Genomic DNA, 17,841 nt, shown 5'->3' on the forward strand with positions numbered 1-17,841 from the left:
CCACTGTTCTGAAAAGAACCAGAAGACAGGAACTCTACGGCTCTAAACAAAATACATAAGGATGTAGAAATGCTCATTACCCTGATTTGGTCATTACATACTGTATACAAGTACTGAATTAGAATACTGTATCCCACAAATAAAGATAAATATTGTATGTCCATTAAAATCAACATTTTAAAAATAAAATATGAGCAGAAGTCTTGGACACTTCATGATGGAATGCTGTGAATGGACAAGAAGCCCCTCCTTGCAGGCCACAATAAAAGTGCTGGGCATCATTAGTCATTAGAGAAATGCAGATTAAGACCCCATGGAGGGGCCTGAAAGTGTGACACAGTGGGTTAATGCCCTGGCCTGAAACACCAGCATCCAATATGGGAGCCGGTTTGAGACCCGGCTGCTCCACTTCCAATCCAGCTCTCTGCTATAGCCTGGGAAAGCAGTGGAGGATGGCCCAAGTCCTTGGGCCCCTGCACCCGCATGGGAGACCTGGAAGAAGCTGCTGGCTTCTGGCTTTGGATCTGTGCAGCTCCAGCCATTGTGGTCAATTGGGGAGTGAACCATCAGATGGAAGACATTTCTTTCTTTCTCTCTCTCTCTCTCTCTCTCTCTCTCTCTCTCTCTCTCTCTCTCTCCCCTCTCTGTATAACTCTGACTTTCAAATAAATAAAAAAAATCTTTAAAAAAAAAAAAAGACCACATGGGGTGCTCTTACACAATACAATGGCTAGTGTAAAACAACTGATGGCCCTGAATGTGGGCAAGGATGGGGAGAAAACAGAATTCCCAAACATCACCTTAGAGAGTATAAAATGGTACAACCACATTGTAAACCAGTTTAGCAAGTTCTTCAAAAACCTTACACTACTCTAGAAGCCAGCTAGCTTATTGGTAGGTGTATTTCCCCCAGAACAATGAAAATGCACATCCACAGGCAGACTGGGACAAGATCACATATAACAGCACCTTTGCTCATCACAGCCAAACACGGGAAACCATGCAAATGGCCATCAGAGTAAGAAGGGGTTGCCAGCTGCCAACACGGGTCTGCTCACATCCTGCAGGGTGCTCAGCCATCACAGGGAACACACGAGGGTTCTGTGCAGCAGCAAGCATGGCTGAGCCACAGGCTCTGGAAGCAACATGACGTCTCATTCCACTAACAGGACACTCCAGAACAGACAAAACCCACGGCTGGTGAAAGACATCAGGAGTGGAGAGCAAGTCTGAGGGGGCTGCAAAAATTGGCGGGAAACTGGGATAAGAGCTCAGTTTATGTTGGTGCAAAACTTTTTGAAAGCCATGTGTACAAAGACGCTTCTAAAAGATCAGGTAAAGCGTGTATAAGAAATGACGCATGGATTTCAAAACTGTTTTGCATCAAAGTAAGCTTACATTTTAATTCCAGTTTTTCTAGAAACTTTTTTTTTTTTTGACAGATAGAGTTAGTGAAAGAGAGACAGAAAGGTCTTCCTTCCGTTGGTTCAGCCCCCAAATGGCCACTATGGCCGGCGCACTGCACTGATCCGAAGCCAGGAGCCAGGTGCTTCCTCCTGGTCTCCCAAGTGGGTGCAGGGCCCAAGTACTTGGGCCATCCTCCACTGCCCGCCCAGGCCACAGCAGAGAGCTGGACTGGAAGAGGAGCAACCGGGACAAAATCCGGCGCAACTGGGGCTAGAACCCAGGGTGCTGGCGCCGCAGTCAGAGGATTACCCTAGTGAGCCGCGGTTCCAGCCGACACTACAAGATTTGAAAAAGAAACACACACACACACACACACACACACACACACACACCATAACTACAGGGCCCTATCATGGTAGCTCTCTGCTGCAGACATTCACAGAGGAGCTGCACTAGAACGCGGACAGAACTACTCCAATGGCCATGGAGGCAGGAACGCTAGAGCCGCGGGAACGAGCCTTCCATGACCCACTGGAAGAATGCAGACGACCCTCACAAAGATAACGCTGCCCCACAAAAGCAAGACACACATATCCGGGAAAAATAAAACTGGGCATCAGAAGACCAGAGCAGTGGTGGAACACAGCCCAAGAGGGAGTCCTGGGTTTCAGTACGGTTCTGTTTTTACTTTCTTTTTTATTATTATTTTTATTTTTTTTTTGACAGAGTGAACAGAGAGAGAGACAGAGAGAAAGGTCTTCCTTTTGCCGTTGGTTCACCCTCCAATGGCCGCCGCGCTGATCTGATGGCAGGAGCCAGGTGCTTATTCTGGTCTCCCATGGGGTGCAGGGCCCAAGCACTTGGGCCATCCTCCACTGCACTCCCTGGCCACAGCAGAGAGCTGCCTGGAAGAGGGGCAACCAGGACAGAATCCGGCGCCCCGACCGGGACTAGAACCCGGTGTGCCGGTGCCGCAAGGCGGAGGATTAGCCTAGTGAGCCGCGGCGCCGGCTCTGTTTTTACTTTCATCCTAACACTAGTGCCACGCGTGCTGGGTCTGTGACAGTCCCTCAGCTGTACACCTGTGAATTCCGCAAGCTCACTGCAGCACAGGTCACACTTCAGTACGATTCAGAAAAGAGAGGCGGCGATGGCCTCTTCTCACTGAGGCGCCACGGGTACTTCTGGCCACAAGATGTTCACAGGGCCGGCGGGAAAAGTTCTTGCTCACTCTCCCTCCCTCCCTCCTTCCTCTCTCTTCTCCCGTCTCCTACTCTCTCTCCCCCTCTCTCCCTCTTTTCCACACCTTCCTTCCTCCATCAACCTTCCCTGTAGGAGGGGAAAATACCCGTTTCTCAGGAACAAAACTGAAAGTCCTGCGGTGAAAACTTACGGAAGCCGCCGTGGAGAACCGCTAGGGCCCCCGCAGAAAATCACGAAGAGAGTTCCAGCACGTCCCCGAAAACGGCGTGGCCGCCACGGGCCTGACCCTTGGCTGGGCTGGGTCTTTCCCAGCCTCAGACACCAGCTCCTGGCGGCTCCTGGCCGTTTCTTCAACGCTCAGGCTGGAACCCAGGCGCGCGGGAGCAGCAGGTCACGCGCCAGCAGCACTTCCGGTCACAGCGTCCCGCCGGGGAGCGCTGCCCACGGGGTGGGCGTCCAGGCGCAGCCGTTGTCCCGCGGGACGCTGCCCGCCTCCCACAACTGTGTGCAGGTGCGCTTCCGGCTGCTCGGCCCTTGGGATCCAGGGAGGCTGCAGGTGCCGGATCAAGTACTTGCGACTTGAATGCTGCAACCGACACAGCTGCCCCAGAGTTCTCGTGTGGTTGTCGTCCCTGGACCCAGAGGCCCTGTCCATGGCTGGGGGAAGAAATGATGAAGAAAAAAAGTCTTCAGCCCAAAGGAGAAGCAAAATGGAGCCCCACAGACTGCCGGCCTCGGCAGCTGCCCGGGCCTTGGCCAAGGTGGGCAAATGGTGGGTTGCAGAATTTTTTGAGGAACAACCATACTATTTTCCATAGCGGTTGTACTAATTTACATTCCCACCAACAGAGTATGAGTGTTTCCCTTTCTCCACATCTCCTCCGATATATTATCTTTCTTTCTCCATATCTCCTCCGATATATTATCTTTCTCATTTTTATGGCAGCCACTCTAACAGGTGTGACATGACATCTCATGGTGGTTTTAATCTGCATTTCTCTGATGAATAGAGATGCTGAATTTGTTTTCATACACATGTTAGCTATTTGTACATCTTATTTTGACAAATTTCTAGTCAGATCTTTTGCCCATTTTTCAGCTGAGTTATTGATTTGGTTACTATTTAATATGAGCACCTTATCTGTTTGATATTGACCCCTTACTAGATGTATGGTTTCAACTGTTTTCCCCTTACTCTGTTGATTGTTTTCTTGTGTGAGGTAATCCCACTTGTCTCTTTCACGCTTGTTACCTGTGCTTTGAGGTTCATATCCCAAATAATAACTGCCCAGACTAGCTTTTTCCTATGTTTCCTTCTATTAGATTTCACAGTTTCAAGTCTTACATTTATGTCCTGTGAGATAAAAGCCTGACTTCATATTTCTGCGTGTGGTTATCCAGTAGTCCCAACATCCCATATCAAAGAGACTGTCCTTTCTCAATTATGTGTTCTCGGCAATTTTTTCACAAATAAATTGATCAAATAATTGAAAATGAATCTTGATGTGAATGGAAGGGGAGAGGGAGCGGGAGATGGGAGGGCTACGGGTGGGAGGGAAGTTATGGGGGGGAAACCATTGTAATCCATAAACTGTACTTTGGAAATCATTTTTACTTAATAAAAGTTTAAAAAAAATAAATTGATCATAAACATTCTGACTTGTTTCTGGGATCTCTATTATGTTCTATTGTGTCTATTTTTATACCAGTACAATGTTTTGATTACTATATCATTCTGTATATTTTGAGAGTAAGTAGTGTGATGCCTCCAGCTTTATTCTGTTTGCTCAAGATGGCTTGGGGATTTAAGGTTCCTGTGGTTTCCTATGAATTTCAGGATTGTTTCTTCCATTTCTATGAAAAGTGTTACTGGAATTTTGATAAGAATTTCATTGAATCTATAGATTGTTTGGGTAGGATGGACATTTAAAAAGTATTACTAATTATTCCAATCCAAAGTCATAAAATATCTTTCCATTTATTTGTGTCTTCCTCCATTTCCATTATACAAGTTTTTCACCCCCCTGATTAATTTTTTCATATTTTTGGTAGCTATTGTGCATGGAGTTTTCTTCATGCCTCTTTTGGACAGTTTGTTATCAGTGTGTAGAAACTTGTCTAGTCTTTGTTGCTGATTCTTCATCCTGCAACTTTACTGAATTTATTTTTGGTGCTAACAATTGGAGGAGGAGTATTCAGTGTCTTCTACATGTAAGATTATTTCACATGCAAATAAGGACAATTTAACTTCTTTCTTTCTGATTTTATTGCCGTTTTATTTCTCTCTTGCCTAATTGCTCTGGCTGGGACTTCTACTACTATGTCAAATAATGATACAATTAGGCATCCTTGTCTCATTCCTCATCTTAGAGGGAAACTTTCAATGTTTCCCCATTAAGTATGATGTTACCTGTGGATTGGTCATATATGGTTTTCATCGTGAAGTGGTACAGTCCTTCTTCCACTTTCACTAGCTTGTTGACAGCTTTTATCCTAAAACAATGCTGAATTCTGTCCAATGCTTTTTCTGCATCTTTCAAGGTGATAATACAGTTTTTGTCCTTAATTCTGTTAATGTGATATATCATATTTACAGACTTCCCTGTGTTGAACCATCCTTGCATCTCTGAGATAAGTCCCACTCTGTGATGACCCATGATCCTTTTCATGCACTATTGAATCCCATTTGCTAGTATTTCATTGAGAATTTTTGCAATCACATTCGTCAGGAATATTGGCCTGTAATTTTCTTTCACTGCAGTATCCTTGTCTGGTTTTGGTTTTACAGTAATGCTGGCCTCATAAAATAAGTTTGACAGTATAGCTTCTTTTGCAATATTTTTGAAAAGTTTGAAAAGGACCGGTATGATTTCTACTATAAATTATTAGTAGAATTCAGCAATGAAGGCGTCAGGTCCTGGGCTTTCTTTGGTAAGAGAATTTTTATCAATGATTTAATTTCTTTACCCATTATTTATCTACTCAACTTTTCTATTCCTTCATGATTCAGTTTGGTGGGTTATATGTATCTAGGAATCTATCCGTTTTTCTGTATGGCTGTGTAATTGATAAAGTGACCTCCTATAATCCTTTGTGTATTTGTGGTATCAGTTTTAATGTTCTCTCTTTCATTTCTGATTTTATTTGAGCCCCCTTTTTTCCCTGGCCTAGCTAAGGATTTGTCAAATTGTTTTGTCTTCTCAAAGAGCCAACTCTTGGTTTTATTGGTCTCTCCTATTCTCTTCCTGATCCCTATGGCTTCTCTGATATTTATTATCTCCCCTCTGCTAACTTTAGGCTTAGCTGTTCTTTTCCTATTTCTAGTTATTAGAGCTATGACAACAGATTGCTTATTTGAAAACTTTCTTCTTGTAGGTATTTCTTGCTCTAAACTTCTCTCTTAGAATTGCTTTGGCTGGGGCTAGTGTTGTGGTGCAGAGGGCTAACGCCCTGGCCTGGGGCGCTGGCATCCCATATAGTCACCGGTTCGGGGCCAGGCTGCTTGGCTTCCGATCTGGCTCTCTGCTGTGGCCTGGTCCTTGAACCCCTGCACCACGTGGGAGATCCGGAGGAAGTTCCTGTCTCCTGGCTTCAGATCAGCGCAGCCAGCTGGGGAGTGGGCCATCGGATGGAGACCTCTCTCTCTTTTTTAAAATTTATTTATTTATTTGACAGAGTTAGACAGTGAGAGACAGAGACAGAGAGAAAGGTCTTCCTTCCATTGATTCATCCCCAAAATGGCCACTACAGCCAGAGCTATGCCGATCTGAAGCCAGGAGCCAGGTGCTTCCTCCTGGTTTCCCATGCAGGTGCAGGGGCCCAAGCACCTGAGCCATCCTCCACTGCCCTCCCGGGCCACAGCAGAGAGTTGGACTAGAAGAGGAGTAACTGGGACCAGAACCTGGTGCCATATGGGATGCTGGTACCGCAGGTAGAGGATTAACCAAGTGAGTCACAGCGCCGGCCCCTGTATCTATCTCTATGTCTCTCTCTCTCTCTCTCTCTCTCTCTCTCTGCATCTTCTCTCTCCGTGTAACTCTTCAGATAAATAAATAAATCCTTAAAAAAAAAAAAAGAATTGTTTTGGCTGCTGCCACAGATTTTGATATGTCAGTTTCCACTTCATTTGTCTCAAGATACGCTTTAATTTCTTCATTGACCCAGTGATTATTCAGGAGCATGTTGCTTCATTTGAATTTTATCTCACATGGAGATAAGAACCTGGAGTAAATACAGCTGGGGACCTTCCCCCTCTCCCCACCACAGCAGTTGGAGTCATTTTTCTTTCTTTTTTTTAAAGATTTATTTATTTATTTATTTGAAAGACGGTGACAGAGAGGGAGAGACAGAAAGATCTTCCACACTCGTGCACTCCCCAAATTCTCGCAACCACTGAAGCTAGGCCTGGCGGGCCTCAAGTCAGAAGCCTGGAACTCCATCTGGGTCTCCCATGTGAGTGCAAGGTCCCTAGTGCTTGAACCATCTTCTGCTGCTTTCCCAGGTGTGTTAGCAGGAAGCTGTATCAGAAGCAGAGCATCTGGGACTCAAACCAGCACTGGGTCACAGGATGCTGGCATCACAATGGGCAGCTTTGCCTGCTGCACCACAACACCAAGCCCTGGAGTCATCTTTTCCATGAGTACCCAACAGATACATCAAAGAGCACCAATGTCCTTCACGCTGGTCTACACTGGCCAGGGCACACTTCTATAGCTCCCAACTACCCACATCAGAAAGCCTCCCTTCTGACGCCCACAGCCTCACTGATGCTTCCTAAGCCTCTTCCAAGCCAGGTCTCTTCTCAGCAGCAACCCCTACCGAGAGGCAGCTGAGCCTAGCGAAAACAGCACACCTGGGTTAAGGGAGCCCAGTTTGAATGCAGCTCTCCTCAGCAGCTGCAGGAACCTCCATCAGGTTATCCAACTTCCACAAGTCTCTGTTTCCTGAACTCTAAAGCAAGCTGACCACACCCAGTGCCACGAGGAATCAGAGGTCACCCAGGTAAAGAGCTGCCCACAATACCCACACAGTGCACTGGAACTGTCCGTTTTATTATGACTGCATTGTCTCATTGTGTTGGCCTCGCATTTCCATGAACTCCTCTCTTCCCTCAGCTTTCTGTTGCCCCCAAGTTACCCCTCACCCCTTTCTCCATATTTCCAAGTCATCTTCTCCTATGGAATGAATTGTGCCCCTCACTCACAAACTCATACATTGGAGTCTCAACCTCCAGTATAACTGCATTTGAAGATAGGGTTTTTATAGAGGTATTGGTGGCTAAATAAGGTCATAGATATGGGGCCCTGCTCATATAGGATTAGTGTCCTTAAAAGAAAAGATATCAGAGAGCTTATATTGTTTCTCTCTCCTTTGCTCACACACATGAAGGAAAAGATATCTGAAGAAAAATGATTCATATAGAAATCTAGATTTACACAAAGGACCAAAAAGCACTGAAAATAGTAACTGTGTGGGGAAATACAAAAAACAAAACAAGTGTCAACAAATTTTCAAGTATTTAAGTCATACAGAATGAATTCTGTGATTACCATGCCATCAGATTAGCAATCAACAATAGAAAGATATCTGGAACATCACCAAATTTTTGGAACCTAAATAACACACTTCTGAGTAACCCATTGGTCAAAGAATACATCAAAAGGGAAATTAGAAGGTATTTTAATGAATTAAAACAATTTAAGAAAAAAAAAAAACTCACCAAAATTTGTGGAATTCAATGAAAGCTGCAAGATGAGGCAGCTATTCCATTCTTCAATATTTACCCCGAAAATATTAAAAGCTTGTGTTGGGGCTGGCACTGTGGCACAGCAAGTTAACGCCCTGGCCTGAAGCACCAGCATCCCAAATGGGTGCCGGTTCTAGTCCCAGCTGCTCCACTTCTGATCCAGCTCTCTGCTATGGCCTGGGATAGCAGTAGAGGATGGCCCAAGTCCACGGGCCCCTGCACCCATGTGGGAGACCAGGAAGAAGCTCCTGGCTCCTGGCTTCAGATTGGCACAGCTCTGGCCGTTGTGGCCATCTGGGGAGTCAACCAACAGAAGGAAGATATCTCTTTCTCTCTCTCTCTGTCTCTGTCTCTGTCTCTACCTCTCTCTGTAACTCTTTCAAATAAATAAAATATATCTTTTTTAAAAAGCTTGTATCTATTTAAATATTTGGACATACTGAATGATTCTATTAGTAGAAAATTCTAGAAATTCAAATTAATGTATAATGATAGAAAGTAGACTAGTGGCTGCCCCGAGAGAGTGAGTAGTGGGACGGAGCACAAAGAAAGTTTGCCAAAGGGCACAAGGAAAATTTTGGGAGACATGGAGATGTTCACTCTCAGGATTCTGGTGATTGCTGGGTGTATTTGTATATATGGATATTGATGTAATTGCTTTCTGTCCAATGAGCATACCATCTCTTCATGTCCTTTGTTGTCCAGTATACCATTTTTACATCCCCTCCAATAAGAAAAAGGTAGCAGCACTGTTATCATTCAGGAGCCATGGCTATTGACCTTGGAAACTGATTTAGTGAAATAACATAGATATTTTGCCTCTCATGTTATTTGATATTAGTGACATCATTACTCATGTGTGACCATTACATCATCTATCATACACACCATCCATGAACTCTGGCTTCCAGTGGCATTCTTAGAGGTCATTATTTTGTTTCATTGATGATGTCCACACAATGCAATTCTTAATCATAGTGCACAGGAAAACGTGGGAGATAGCTCATTTTCTGTTGGTGTTAAATTTAGTATTTGGTGTTTTTATAGCATCGAAGCAGAACAGCACATGTCCCTACCATGTCCTCTATTGAACTCTAGGCTATAATTGCTGCATTCCTCAAATGGTACCTCTATCATTACTGATAACACACCTGCCTTCCATACGCCATCTCCAGCAGGGAGGTAGGGTAGAGGTAAAAGAGCCCATCCTCACAAGGAATTTCTGTCCTCCATTCTGCATGACTTAAGACCAGTCCATGGGGCCAGCACTGTGGCATAGCAGGTTAAGCCTCCACCAGCCGTGCTATCATCCCATATAGGCACCATTTCATGTTCCCACTGCTTCTCTTCCAATCCAGCTCTCTGCTATGGCCTGAGAAAGCAATAGAAGATGACCCCAGTGCTTGGGCCCCTGCACCCTCATGGGAGACCCAGAGAAATCATCTCCTGGCTCCTGGCTTCAGACCTACTCAACTCTGGCCATTGTGGCCATATGAGGAGTGAACCAGCAGATGGAAGACCTTTCTCTCTGTCTATCCTTCTCTCTCTAACTCTGCCTCTCAAAAAAATTAATAAAATCTTTTAAAACAGAAAAAGAAAAAGACCAGCACATGAGAGCACTACATCACCACGGAATCAACAGCAAGAAACGGCCTCTGTTGGAGCTCATTGCACTGTAGAGCAATAGTCTTGAAAGTCCTCTGAGAATACAGGTGCAGCCAGGGACCACCATATACTTGGCACAGAGTCTGCAGAGGGGCTGGGGAGACCACCTGGTAACCAGAGATAAGGGGGTTGGGGGAAGCACAGGATAAAGGAACCTGGTCACCACCTTTGCTACCTTTTGGTGCTGTGGACCAGAGACAGCACTGCAGTTGGGGAGTGTGTGATGACACACCGATCTACCCACACACAGGGCAAACACCAGAGTCAGCAGCGAGCGAGCTGTCAGTATCCAAAATTCTGAATATATTTTATATCTAAGAATCACCCCAAATCAACATGTTTGCACCATTTTGGTGTCCCAAGGTCACACAAACAAGCACCATGCTAGTGACCCAGAGTGACCCATTTGCCTCTGGAATCCAGTGCTGGTCAGTGGGTCCAGGATGATGCCATACATGCCTCGTAGAGGTAAGAGTCCCCAGGGCATCTGGTTGAGCCCACATACTTGATAGAATCTTGGCAAGTACCCCAAAAGGAGAAACGGGAACAGAGACCACCACATACGCCACTGGTGTGCTGATCTTCCCACCAAAATGGCTGCCACCCCTCACCCTGCTGGTCTCAGACTCTGGACAGAGACAGAGGAAATCTCCAGGGATGTTTTTCCAGCAACTGGAACCCACCTGGAACCAGATGTGGATGCAGGCTGCCCTGATACCCCTGACTGGTCACAGCCCACAGGGTGGGACACAGATGATTTTCCAGGAAGGCCCTCCTGACCACTGGGGCCTCTGAAGCAGAAAGGCCAGGACAGGAGCCCTGTTTCTCAGGGAAGCAGAGAGGGGGAGGCTGCTCCCTGCCTGAGTGAGGGAGAGCCTGCAAGCTGAGAGAGAAATGGATGTGCTTGTTTACACCGCTGAGATCCCAGGGTATTGTTGCTGTAGCAACCGAGCTCACCCTGAGTGAGGCAGAGGATGATGGCCGGGCACTGGCACCAAACCAGCAGTACAGGTGGCAGTGGGTGATGCAACAGGAAGACGTGTGGGGAGGGGTCAGCACCAACATGCCTCCTGCTGTTGGCAACGATTAAGAATCTCATCATTGAGAGTGTTTGGGTTAGCCCAGCCCAGATTCCTATTTGGGTTCTCTTTTATTTGACAGGACCACAAGGGGATGGAGCTGTTTCATAGGACAGGAATTGTACCCTCCACTGAAGTCATCCCCTGGAGGATGGACATCAGGGGTGGGAACTGCTGCTCCTCCGCACGCGGAGGAGCCGCACCGGACCGGGCGCTTGTTGTTCCCCTTTTTTTTACAAGTCCTTTCTATAGTAAAGTAAGAATAAGTAAACAGCAAACTCCCAAAGCAAGAATGAGTAGAGAGAAATGAGAAAGAACGAAGTAACGAACTTCCCCACGAACTTCCCCGCGAACTCTCCAACGCACTCTCCAACCAACCCACACCACCATGCCGTCTCTCTCCTCCTATATAGTCCTCTCCACCAATCCCAACTCGGCTGCCCACACGCCGAGCACGCCGCTCTCCTCCAATCAGGAGCAGCTCCTGCAGCTTGTCAAGTTGGTGAGAGGCAGCTGGGTAGAAGCTGTTTACTTCTCTCCCAGCGCCATATTGTGGGAGAGCAGATGCATAGAATAAATCTTAATTCCAGTAACAGTATAGTCCGAATTGCTCCCCACAGATCCCCCTTTCTTTTTATTTTTTGGCGTTGATACGCGCCTGTGTAAAGTTCAGTGTGATCTTCATGCTATTGACTCTTGTTTGTCGTGCTACTTCAGAGTTTGTTGAAAAATGTCCCGTATTCCAAAGATCCCAGGGATTGGTTATTCATTGTTTTCTTCCTCAAATGGAGTTTTCTTCTTCTAGATCTTCTGCTGGCAGGTTTATCAACCGAATTCTTCTCTCAGGGGTCCATATTGGTTGTGCCGCACCCTGTGGAAAAAAACAAACGGCGCCTCGTACTCTTCTGAGTAAGGGGAACGGGCCTTTCCATTGGTTGTCCTGTAAATCCTTCCACATTACCCACTGTATTGATTCCTTATCAACTGATTGAGTATGCATTTCTGCAGGTGTTTTACCGTTCTTTTTCTTGTTCAAAAAATTAATTGTATAAAGAGCTAGGGCCAAGACATCCTTGTTGGATGTGGCCATTTCCCCTATTCCCCCTTTTTGTTTAATTATTAAATTTTTTAAATATAAGTGAGCGCGTTCTACCACAGCTTGCCCTTGTGGATTGTATGGAATACCGGTAATATGGGAGATTCCGAATTCTTTCAAAAATGCAGCAAAACGCTTTGATGTATATGCTGGGCCGTTATCCGTTTTGATCACATGAGGAACTCCCCAGGCTGCAAAAGCCTGCAAGCAGTGTTGGATTACTTGTTGTACTCCTTCTTTATTCATGGCTGTGGCCATAATTACACCTGAGTATGTATCTACAGTGACGTGAACACAGCTTTGTCGCCCAAAAGAGGGGATATGTGTAACGTCCATCTGCCAGATATGTCCTGGTTTAAGGCCACGGGGATTGGCTCCCGCAGGAATCTTTGGAACTATGGTAACAACGCACTTTTCACAGGATCTAATGATATCTTCTGCTTGCTTGCGGGGAATATTAAATTTAAAACTTAAAGTGTGGGTGTTAACATGCCATTTAGAGTGATATTCTTTAGCTTGTTCCAAAGCGGTGCATGCAAGCAAGAATCTTGAATAGTGATCTGCCATCATGTTTCCTCGAGTAAGTGGGCCAGGTAAATTAGAATGAGCTCTTATGTGGCCTATGTAAATAGCATGCTCTCTTTGATTTAATAACCCCTGAATTTCACTTAGATAAGAATAGACTGAGGAGGATTTAAGAATAAGGCACTGTGTAGCGAGCATCTGAACTGCATTCACCACATATGCACTATCAGACAAAATATTCATGGGTGCGCTCTCTCTGCGTAATACTGTTGCGATAATAGCTAATTCTGCATGTTGTGGAGAAGGGGATGCTGTTAAAACAAAATATCGTTGATTGTTAAATATAGCTGCTCCTGTTCCGCCTTTAGCTCCATCCGTAAATACGGTAACTGCCCCTTGAATTGGATCCCTTCGCACCTTCTGCACCCGTTTTATTGAAACCTGTGTGCAGAAGTTAACAAATGGATGGCGAGGGTAGTGATTGTCAATCTCTATTTGTAGAATGAGAACTATGTATGCCCATTGCCAGCATTCCCTTGTAAAGGCTTCTACTGCCTCTTGAGCAAAGGGAACTACACATCGCTTTGGAGTCTTCCCTGCCATTTCTGTCGCCTTTTTTATTGCTGTTAATATTAAATCGGCCACCGCAATGCCTTGGGTGTATAGTACACGCGGTGCATGTGAATGTGGGTATACAAACAACAAGGGTCCTCCTTGCCAAATGACTGCGAAGGGATACAGCTGTTCCATAAAAATTAATATTTCTAGGGCTTGTTGTGGATCACATCTTTCCATCTGCATTGCTTTAATTTGTTTTTCAATTTTCTGTAACGCCAAGCGGGCTTCTATTGTCAATCTACGAGGGGAATCAAGCTGGGCATCTCCTTCTAAAATATTGAATAATGGCATCATATCTTCGGTAGTTAATTTACAATAGGGCCTCAACCAATTTAAATTGCCACATAATTTTTGGAAGTCATTAAGGGTCTGTAACCCATCTATTGCAATTTCAAATTCTAATGGGGTTACCTTTTCAGAAGTTACTTTAAGTCCTAAGTACTGTACTACTTCCCCTTTTTGTATCTTCTCTGGCGCTACTTGTAACCCAACTTTTTCCAAATATAATAGCAGCAGCTTATATGCTTCCATTAGGTGACTTTCACTTTCAGCCGTTATTAACAAGTCATCCATGTAGTGTAAAATTTGTACTTTTGGGCACTGTTGTCGAACCGGCTCTACTGCCTGGTCAACATATAGCTGGCATATGGCAGGACTGTTAGTCATTCCTTGGGGAAGCACCTTCCATTCATATCTTTTGTCGGGACCTTGATGATTAATGGAAGGTACGGTGAAAGCAAACCTCTGAGTGTCTTGTTCATGTAGAGGTATGCTAAAAAAGCAGTCCTTCAGATCGAGTACTATTAGTGGCCAATGCTTTGGGATCATAGTAGGAACCGGGAGTCCGGGTTGCAATGCCCCCATGGGTTGCATCTGCTGATTAACAGCCCGTAAATCATGCAACAACCGGTATTTCCCTGATTTTTTCTTTATCACGAATATTGGCGTATTCCATGGGGAGGTTGATGGTTGCAAATGGCCTGCCTCTAATTGTTGTGATACTATATCATTTACCGCAGCCAACTTTTCCTGGGTAAGGGGCCACTGTGGTATCCACTTTGGCTTGTTGTCCAGCCATGACAATGGCAGCGGCTGCATCTCAGTGGCCCCCACGAAAAACCCGTGTCCTGTCTTTTAAAATCGCCTATGGGCTGGGCTAGGTCCCTTCTGCCTTCTCTGGAGCCTAATCCTCTCTCCTGATATCCCTTTTTATACATAATACGCCGTCCTGTAGAACTCTCCAATTGATCCTCATTTGTTAACGTCAGTCCCAATTGTTCTAAAATGTCTCTTCCCCATAATGTGATGGGGAGTGCACTAACATAAGGTTGCACATTTCCCTTGTTCCCTTCTTGATCCTGCCAATGAAGCACCTGAGCACTCCTTGATGGTGTCATGGCCGCACCTAGGCCTACTAAAGTATTATCTCCTGGCTGAAGGGGCCATGACTTCGGCCAATCATTTTCCGAAATTATACTTACATCCGCACCTGTGTCTAGCAGGCCCTGAATTGACTTTCCTCTAATGGTTAAGGTCCACAGAGGTCGATCTGCTAGAGATAGGGACAAGGCTGCAAATTTCTCCCCTTGGGGTCCATTAACATCCTGCGCTCCAATCATGATCAGTATTTGAGCCACAGGTTCTTCTGGTTTGATTTGAATAATACCCTTTGTAGATTGTATTAGCACTTTTAACTTATCAAAAGGTAATTGAATGACTCCGGTGATGACCATTAGGCCTCTCAAAGCATTTGTTTCTTTTCCTACGATTATTCCAAGTCCGTTATGCTCTGCTGAAATTGTTTCTGCCCTCACCTCTATGGCTTGTGGCCCCATTTGAGGTGTTAGTACCGAATATTCGGTGGCTCGTAACTCTGCGCGGTAAATATTTGGTTTTGGGACCGTGGCACCCACCGATTGTTTTGGCCCCGGGGTGCAGGGGCCCACATTCCGTTTTTTTGCTGTTGACCATATACACCTGATCTTCTTATGGGGCCCGGCTCATTTGGCATCCTCTGGGGATTGCCTGCGCTGTTTATTTTAAAGTAACATTCACTGACCCAATGATTTCCTCTTCTACAGCGTGGGCAAAGGCCTGGTCTTCTCGAGTTCTCTATGCCCTGCCGATCTCGGGCTGGAAATCTGGCCCTACATTCCCTCATTAGATGCCCTTCTCGACCACATCTAAAGCATATACGTCCCCTCATGTTCTGTCTAAATTGTCGGGTTACTGCTACTGCAGCATGTGATCCAGAAACTACATCATCCATGACATCCCTACAGATTTTCAAAAAGGTAGGGATGTCCTTATGCTGCCATGGTCTAAGAGCTTCCCGACATGTCTTATTGGCCTGTTCATACGCCAATCTTTTGACTAAGGGCATTGCTTCTTCCACGGTTTCGAAAATGTTTCCTGCTGCTTCCATTAATCGGTTCACGAAATCAGCGTAAGGTTCGGTAGGGCCCTGTACTATCTTAGTTAGGCTGTGTCTTACTTCTCCTTTTCTGGGTATCACCTTCCAGGCTCTTCTTGCTATCTCTCTCACCTGTAAGAGGACAGCTGTTGGTAATCGGGCCTGCTCATCGGGACAGGCAAATCGCCCTTCTCCATTTAACATTTCCTCATCCCATGCTTGATTCCCTGTTTGATAGTTCTGCTTTGAATATTCTCGCGCAAATTCTTTATAGGCAGCTAGCCACAAGAGGAAGTCACCCCCGCCTAACACCGCCTTTACTAAGTTTCTCCAATCCTCAGGTATTAGGCCTTGCTGCCCGATGTTATCAAGGATTGCCTGAGTGTAACTTGCATGGGGCCCATACAATTGTACTGATTGCTGCAACTCTTTAAGTAATTTATGGTCAAGAGGCGTCCATCCCCTGTTTCCCTGTGGATCCTGAATTACAGGAAACACCTGGCCTGGTTCCTGGTACTGCTCCCAAGCAGGTTTTCTATAAACAGCTCCCCTTTGCTTGTTTTCGGTTCTTGGCCTTTCTAGCTCCTCCTGCATACCTACTCCCTCCATCACTCCTTCTTCCTCCCACTCTTCTTCAATCTCATGGGGAAAAAAGGGGCTTTTCTTTACAGGAGGAAACTTTGGTAGTACCAATGGGCGATACCGGGGTGGTGATTCATCCTTTATGGTTGAATTTGCCAGCCTTGTATGGCCAGGCATCTCTCTCGGGGGCGAGGTTCCCTCCTCAGCTTCCTTCTCCCCCCCCATAAGCTTCCTGGCTCTCTAAATCCTTCTTTGATTTTCTTCTCACTTGTTCGTTACAATAGTTGCTCGCCTGGCTGCCCTGCCATAATTCTTCCTGCATTTCACTCCCCTCATTAAGCAACAACTCGATCCCTTCCGTGGGGTTCTGAAGCACCTGATCAACGAGTTGCCACAGCTTCAGCACTTCTATCGGTTCCCCAGCCTCGCGCATTTTCCGTCCCACCTGCCTCCACTGCTGTGGAAACCAGGGGGACGTCTCTACGATTGCTCTTACGAATGCATGAATTTTCCTCCCCCCTCGTTTCCCTTGCTTAGAGGAAAAGCTGCGACGAGGTGGGGAGTAGGAAGAGAGAGAGAGAGAAACCATATTTAGCCCATAGATGATCTTTAGGGAGAAACAGAGGATGGTGCCCAGGAGGAGGAAGAGGTAGCCAGTGGGCAAAGAGTAGCCAAAGAACTCCATTGTCTGTACCGTCTGTGACATGTTGGAGCAGCGAGCGTAATGGAAGACCGAGTCTCCCAGACGTTCCCAGTTAATACCTCCTTCCTAGCTTCTAATTTTCTTCCCCCGCGGCTTTTTTCCTAGGTTCTGACTAGCTTTTCACCGGCACTCTTTCCGTCCGGCCTTCCCCTAGGCTCTTTGCTAGTCTCTCTCTCCAGTAATTTCCCACTTCTTCCCGGTCTTTCCCTCCTAGGTTTCCTATCCGAGTCACGGCACCACTTGCTGCTCCTCCGCACGCGGAGGAGCCGCACCGGACCGGGCGCTTGTTGTTCCCCTTTTTTTTTACAAGTCCTTTCTATAGTAAAGTAAGAATAAGTAAACAGCAAACTCCCAAAGCAAGAATGAGTAGAGAGAAATGAGAAAGAACGAAGTAACGAACTTCCCCACGAACTTCCCCGCGAACTCTCCAACGCACTCTCCAACCAACCCACACCACCATGCCGTCTCTCTCCTCCTATATAGTCCTCTCCACCAATCCCAACTCGGCTGCCCACACGCCGAGCACGCCGCTCTCCTCCAATCAGGAGCAGCTCCTGCAGCTTGTCAAGTTGGTGAGAGGCAGCTGGGTAGAAGCTGTTTACTTCTCTCCCAGCGCCATATTGTGGGAGAGCAGATGCATAGAATAAATCTTAATTCCAGTAACAGTATAGTCCGAATTGCTCCCCACAGGAACTGAGAAGCAGGAAGCTGCCCCTCCATCTGAGCACACTGCTGCCCATGTCAGCTTCTCCCTCACGCTGCAGCCCTGCCCTCTGCCCCAGCAGCCTCCTGAGCCTCCCCTGC

At 46.1% G+C, this 17,841-nt stretch overlaps 1 long non-coding RNA gene across 10 annotated transcripts in view; it reads right to left on the reverse strand.

Moving 5' to 3' along the window:
- Positions 1 to 3,314, reverse strand: part of LOC149122116 (uncharacterized) — a 137,885-nt gene extending 134,571 nt beyond the window's left edge. For 3 of the 10 annotated variants that reach the window (XR_016221769.1, XR_016221764.1, XR_016221765.1), the window contains exon 1: positions 2,801 to 3,286. This is a non-coding gene — a long non-coding RNA (uncharacterized LOC149122116). Of the gene's footprint in view, positions 1 to 2,800 lie in introns of all 10 variants that reach the window. The other 7 variants (XR_016221766.1, XR_016221772.1, XR_016221768.1 and 4 more) reach the window with 7 other exon arrangements.
- Positions 3,315 to 17,841: the final 14,527 nt, after the last annotated feature.

The sequence above is a fragment of the Oryctolagus cuniculus genome, chromosome 15 (assembly GCF_051225735.1).
Source record: "Oryctolagus cuniculus isolate XC-2025 breed Fujian yellow rabbit chromosome 15, ASM5122573v1, whole genome shotgun sequence".
NCBI classification, from domain to species: domain Eukaryota; kingdom Metazoa; phylum Chordata; class Mammalia; order Lagomorpha; family Leporidae; genus Oryctolagus; species Oryctolagus cuniculus.